The following is a 6,622-nucleotide window of genomic DNA, read 5'->3' as shown; positions in this document are numbered from 1 at the left end:
CAATAACATTACCCTGCGTAACCTGTAATTTACCCATGGCTTGTACTTCCATATTGGTGACCCTAGCTTCAATATTCGATAGTTTTAACATAATAGGTTCCATGAGAGCCATTAGCAGGTTCTCCATTTTCCCCCAGAAACCCTCCCCTATTAACGGGTCACTCATACTAGTATTAGAATGGGCAACTAATGGTTTATTATTAGCCTTTTTCCCTTCTTCCACGTACAGAAACAGAAATACACAGTTAAAATAAAAACAAGTGACTCCAATCCCAAGAAAACACTTTGAATGAAGAGTTTGCTTGTGTTCTATGCTACAACCAATAATTATGGCCCTGCCCTGCCTCAGCCTGCACCGGACGGCCACAGACGGCCCGCCCTTTGCCCGGGCTTAGCCCGGTGTCGCCCACGCGTGTGCCGCTACGCGGAGTGAGTCTCTGCTTTTGAAGCGCCTCCGGGCGCGCTGGTGGGCGGAAGTGGTATGGTGCTGCTAAGATTCTTGGGAGCTGTAGTCTCCCCCAACTGCGGCCGGTGATGTCGTTCGGCGGCAGGGGAGACTTACAGCGTTGCCGCCCCATGGACCAGAGTCTGCACCCAGGTAGGTTCAAAATTCCGCTTTGTATATTGCAGCCTTAGAGAGGTGCCCCCGTTCCACCGAGGAAGCCTCCGCTTTTGAAGCGCCTCCGGGCGCGCTGGTGGGCGGAAGTGGTATGGAGCCGCTAAGATTCTTGGGAGCTGTAGTCTCCCCCAACTGCGGCCAGTGATGTCGTTCGGCGGCAGGGGAGGCTTACAGCGTTGCCGCCCCGTGGACCAGAGTCTGCACCTAAGTAGATTCAAAATTCCGCTTTGTATATTGCAGCCTTAGAGAGGTGCCCCCGCTCCACCGAGGGAGCCTCTGCTTTTGAAGCGCCTCCGGGCGCGCTGGTGGGCGTAAGTGGTATGGTGCCGCTAAGATTCTTGGGAGCTGTAGTCTCCCCCAACTGCGGCCGGTGATGTCGTTCGGCGGCAGGGGAGACTTACAGCGTTGCCGCCCCGTGGACCAGAGTCTGCACCCAGGTAGATTCAAAATTCCGCTTTGTATATTGCAGCCTTAGAGAGGTGTCTGGTGGCACACTAACCATCCCCTCCAATTGGGATCAGATGAGTCATATCTACTAGTATCAAGAGTGTGTTCATCATATGTTGTTACTTGTGGCCAGTTGTCGAATTGTGTAAGAGTGGGACCCAGTGGTGTGTTCAAGTCTTTTATCCTGGTGATGCCATGACACGTAGCCTGTTGCACAGTTTTGTTCAGGAAAATCATCTGCTGTGGTAGTAAACAGGACCTGAATGAAGCCTAAGTTCCCTGAATCTGCCAATCTCTATTTCCTCAAATATATTTTACCTCTATTGTGTCCTTCCAAAAGTCAAAACCTTGTACAGAGAGCTGGGAGAGAATTGAAGCAGAATATATCAGCTTAGTGTCTGTTAAAATATTTTTCTTTGCAGGTGATGGTGCAAGCCTATAATAAAATGAGGCTGGGCCAGATGTGTCACAACCAGAAAAATAGTCAAGCGTCTGTTCAAATGCTTTTAAAATACCCCTTGGTGGTTTAGGGCAATGTTCCCATTGTGTAAAGTTAAACACTTCACGAGGTGTACTAGCTTTATGCAGAAAAGGATGACCATAATATTGATAACATCATAATTAGCTGTACCATCATAAAGCTTATCAGAAGAAAACACAGTTGAATGTTCTAGATCTTCTAAAATGTTATATACAGTATTAATGTCCTAATCGTCGGAAATGGTGCTAGGGGTGATAATATCATTTGAGGAATCTTTAAAAATAATGTGGAATTTGCAATAATTCAGTAGGACCATACACATCAAATGACACCTTGCCCCATACAATCCCATTCGGAACTGGAATAGCTGAAATGTTCACCAGGGACAAGTTTCTTTGTTCATGGTGTGATGATGCGTGTAGTTTTAGAATTATATTCACAGTGTGAACTGCAGAGTCTTCTGGGACAAAGTGTCAATTTAAGAGCAGGAAGAACACAGTCACAAAACCAGTCGTAGTAGGTATACTTTATTTAGATATAAAATATCTTTAAAAGATCACCTCAAAATTACACAGCAAAACATTTTAAAAACAGAATCTTGACATAAAAACAGTAGTTAATGGAAACTTCAACGTACAATAAAAAAACAAAAAAACAACTTCACCAATCTATCAATGGGAAAGAACTTAGTGTGCAAAGTGCAATGACAGTTTAACATTTAAAGTGCATTTGGATTCCGGTCTTTGACAAGGACCATACATACAGACCATGGACCGTAAAGTAACAGCCAATTGTGCAAAGCAACAGTTCAATAAAAAGATATAAGCAGCAGTTGAGAAATCACAAGATAAAATGGAATAGCTCTTAAAAAAACATAAAAGCGAACCAGCCCGTAACTACTTCAGAGAGCGGTAAGCATTTCATAAGAAAATTGTAAAAGCGATGTTTAAATCTGTGTTATCTGGCATTAATGCTGCAATGATTGCTTGTCTGCAAGATCGGATTCCCAGCCTGTTCCACTCAGTTTTCAGTTTACGTCTACGTTGTGACAAAAAAGATGGACAAAGACAAACTATATGCTCCATGGTTTCGGGAGACATACCGCACCCCCTGCAAATTACGTCCTCTGTCAGACGGCGCCAGACGGGAAGATCTTTTAGAAATTGCCATTCACCCAGTCTAGCGGCCATAAATCTGATTTTTAGATGCAAGGAGTAAGTGCAGGATAAGTAAGATGCGGGGGCTAACCGACCATATGAAGACATTGTTGCCCAGGCGTGTCTGCGTTTGGCAAATTGGGCTTTATCAATGATCAAGGACCTCATTCGAATACAGTTCTTAATGCTATTTTTAAATGCAGCTTTACTAGGGTTGAGGTCCCATAATGCACCGGCAGACATTTCTCGGATCGAATCCTTAAAAAGGTGGCTGTATGAGCCGCGTGGATTTGTCTGGGAAATATCCAACCAAGTTAAGGACTCCAATGATCCTGGCTTTGCCTGTCTCAGTTTGTGGCACAGATTTAGATACAGACCAGTGACTGAAATTTCATAGTTTAACAGACCGAATTCTAGTCTGATCTGAGCAGCAGAAGCAGATTTGGGCAAGTGGAGGATTTTTTTGTAAAGTTTTGTCACGTGTTGGTTAAAAGAGGAATTTAGTTTCCCCCTAAAAATCTCAGCACCATAAGTCAAAGTGGGCCCAAGTTTTGCTCTCATGACTTCCAGTAATGGGGACAAGCTTGGGCCAGACAAATTTCTTGAGAGCTTACAGAAGCTTACCTGTAGGTTCATGGCTTTTACTGAGATAACCTTACGCTGTTGGCTGAAATTGCCCCTCGAGTCAAAAGTGACCCCAAGATATTTGTAAGTATTTCCTGTTCTAAGGCTGGAGTTGTTAAACTGCCAACCACCCCCGCGGTATAGCTTTTTACCAAAAATGACGACTTGGGTTTTCTTTAAGTTGACCTCCAACCCATTCGTAGTTGTGTAGGCTTCCAGGCTGTTTAATAGCCTCTGCAGCCCTACCCGTGTCAAACTAAAAAGGACCAAGTCGTCGGCATATAAAAGATTACTTATTGGGACACCTCCCATCTTGGGAGGATGACTGTTTGTTTCCTCAAGGGAGGATGGCAGATCTGCTATAAACAGATTGAAGAGGAGGGGGGCCAGCACGCATCCCTGTTTGACTCCTCTAGTTGTCGTGATTTTCCGAGAGAGATGTGTGCCGGTCCCCAACTTCACTTGTACCCACGTGCCCGAATGAAGTTGGATGATCGCGTCCAGGAGCTTATCTGGGATCCCCCATTTTTTTAGCTTCTCCCATAGGGCAGCCCTTGGTACCCGATCAAATGCAGCTTTAAAATCTATAAAACAACAAAAAACCATGCTAGATGTGACTACTGCTTTGTTGACAATAATAGACAGTGACAGTAAGTTGGTCATGGTGCCCGAGGAGGCAGTGAAGCCAGTTTGGTTCAATGGAATCAAATTGTTCTGCTCTACCCAATGTCTCAGTTCCCCCAATAATGTTCCTGCAAAGAGCTTGGCTTCGATGTCTAACAAAGCTATTAGTCTATAATTGTTTGGGGATGCATGAGAGCCGGACTTGTAAATCGGGTGGATTATTGCCCCTCGCCATGAATCCGGGATGGTTGAACTTGTCAGTGCACAATTGAAAAGATTGGATAAATATTGTGACCATAAGTCAATGTTTGTTTTGAACAGAGACTGTGGTAGGCCGTTTGGACCGGGAGCGCCGTCGGATCTTGCTTTTGCCAGGACTTTGGTGACCATTTCTTGGGTAACTTGCAGATCTTCACCTCGTGGAACAGAATGGACCATCGAGCTGCTCCTGTTCAGTTGTGGATGGAGTGACAGTTGTTTATGAACGGATAAGATTGTAGTCACAGAGGCTTCGGAGGCCCTAAAATGGTCAGTCAGATAGGCAGACCAGGTCGCTTCTACAATATTTGCTGATCCGGATCTAGAGGAGCTGCCGTTTTGGCGGTTGATTAGAGCCCAGAATCTTTTGGAGTTGCAGCTTGTACTCTCCCATAGAAGTTTGCACCAAAATTGGGCTAGATGTCGACGTTTATCAGATTGTATTGCGACCCTGAATAGTTTTTGGATTGTTTTATACCCATTCGAAAGCTCAGTATTTCCTGGAGATGACTTAAGAGATCGCAGAGCTTTGTCTCTAGATTTTTTCAGTGCCTTTGTGTAACTGGAGATTTGGAACTGGTGGCTGACAAAAGCCTTGTGAGCGTGTTGCCTAGAAGGAAAGCAACTTGTCAGTTGGGAGCAAAAAGATGACCACGCACCCATGGAAAAGACCGCTGCGGCGGTGCTTCCTGTAATAAATGCCGAACAAGCTTCCATGATGTTGGGGCTGATATCGTCGTTCCATTTTAGCCGTTTTAGGTTTTCTGTGTAAATACCTGGGCATGTCGTTGAGGCAGATTTATGAAAGTCTGGCTGAATATTAAGGATAACGACTTGGGGACGGTGATCACTTCCTGATCGAGGGAGAATACTATAGTTGGTCAAATGATGGAACAATGCTGAATTGCAGATGGTGTAATCTAAATAGGAGCATTTGCGGCCATTTGACCAGGACCAGTTGGAGGGGGTATCATTCGTAGATCTGCCATTCATTACCAGGAAACCAATACTTAAAAATTGCAGCACGCAAAGCTCACCGAGGCCGCAATAGGCTTGATGTATGGGTTTAGACTGGGCCTTGAATTCCGGGGTAGTTAATGGAAAAAGCCCTTCGTAATCGGTGGAGTTACCCTGGAAAAGGTTAGTGTTAAAGTCTCCAGCAATTAGGTAGTCAAAGTTGGGATAATCCGCCACCAGGTCACACACAATTTTCATTAGACGCGTTAAGTGGGCCTTCTTTGAGCGGGTGTTAGGGTTGATATAAACGTTAAGAAGAAGAAGAGAATGCTGATTATTCCATGCACTGATTTTAACACCAAGTAACCAGTCTTCGTCAAAGGTCAGTATCTCAATCGGGCCTTTTAGGTTATTTGAAACGTATATCGACAGGCCGCCTTTAGGGTGGCCGTAGAGACAGGATCTAATTGCCGGTTTCCAGAATTCCATGAAACCAATAACTGGGCTAGATTGAGAAGCCCAGGTTTCTTGAAGAGCAATTAGGTCATGTCCAAAGATGAAAGAGTGGATCTCTGAATTAATAAGTTTCTGAGAAAGACCACTAATATTCCATGAACATAGGGAGAGCAGAGACTGTGGCTGAGGGAACAGAGTGATTGAGGGGGGATGTAAAGGGGATCCTGACTGAGCCTGGGCTACAGGATGGTCATCCCATGGTCAATCTGATGTATTACGAGACAGAATGGCTGGGAGCCAGCCCCAGTCAGAAGTTTTATCAAAATTCAGGGGAGTAGACTGTGCATCTTCGGTCGATTGAAGTGATCCTAAGGCATTTTTAAGAATTGAATAAGGCCTTTTTTTCTCCCCGCTTAGCAAAATAGAGGGATGTTGAGTTAACATTGTGGGGTATCCAGGCGTGGAATAGGGATAGATTTTAATGCCCCATTCCCGAAATAGGGGCTTTTGTTCTAAGAATAGTTGTACCCAAGTGATAGACTTAAGGGACACCACGGTTACCTCAGAGGGTTGAGAACCCCTTGGGGGGAAAAATTCGATTGACTCGATATCGTCCGAAGACAGGGCCTCAAAGCCCGGAACACTGTTGACTAATTTAATTATATTAGATCTGTTGAGAATATCATGCCGACCTTTTGATTTGTATTCGGGGGCAAGGAGAATTTTTAGAGACTGAGTATCTCTAATATCAGTGTCGGAAGGCCGGGATAAATTAGGCTGTAGGAGATTGGCACTTGGAGTGTCTAGGTGTGGTCTCTGATGATCAGATGGTAAAGTTGATATATTATTGGATATTGTTTTATGGATTGTCGGAGTACGTCGAGATGGAATTGACAACGACGCCACTTGGGGTTGGGATGATGTAGTTAATGGCCACATTGTGGTTATCTCAGTGGAACTGCCTCTTGGTTCGTTTATGGCCGGCTGAGATTCTAAGGG

This window comes from Triturus cristatus, chromosome 4_1 (genome assembly GCF_964204655.1).
Source record: "Triturus cristatus chromosome 4_1, aTriCri1.1, whole genome shotgun sequence".
Lineage (NCBI taxonomy): Eukaryota > Metazoa > Chordata > Amphibia > Caudata > Salamandridae > Triturus > Triturus cristatus.
The sequence above is the reverse complement of the archived record's forward strand: the minus strand, read 5'-3'. Positions refer to the sequence as shown.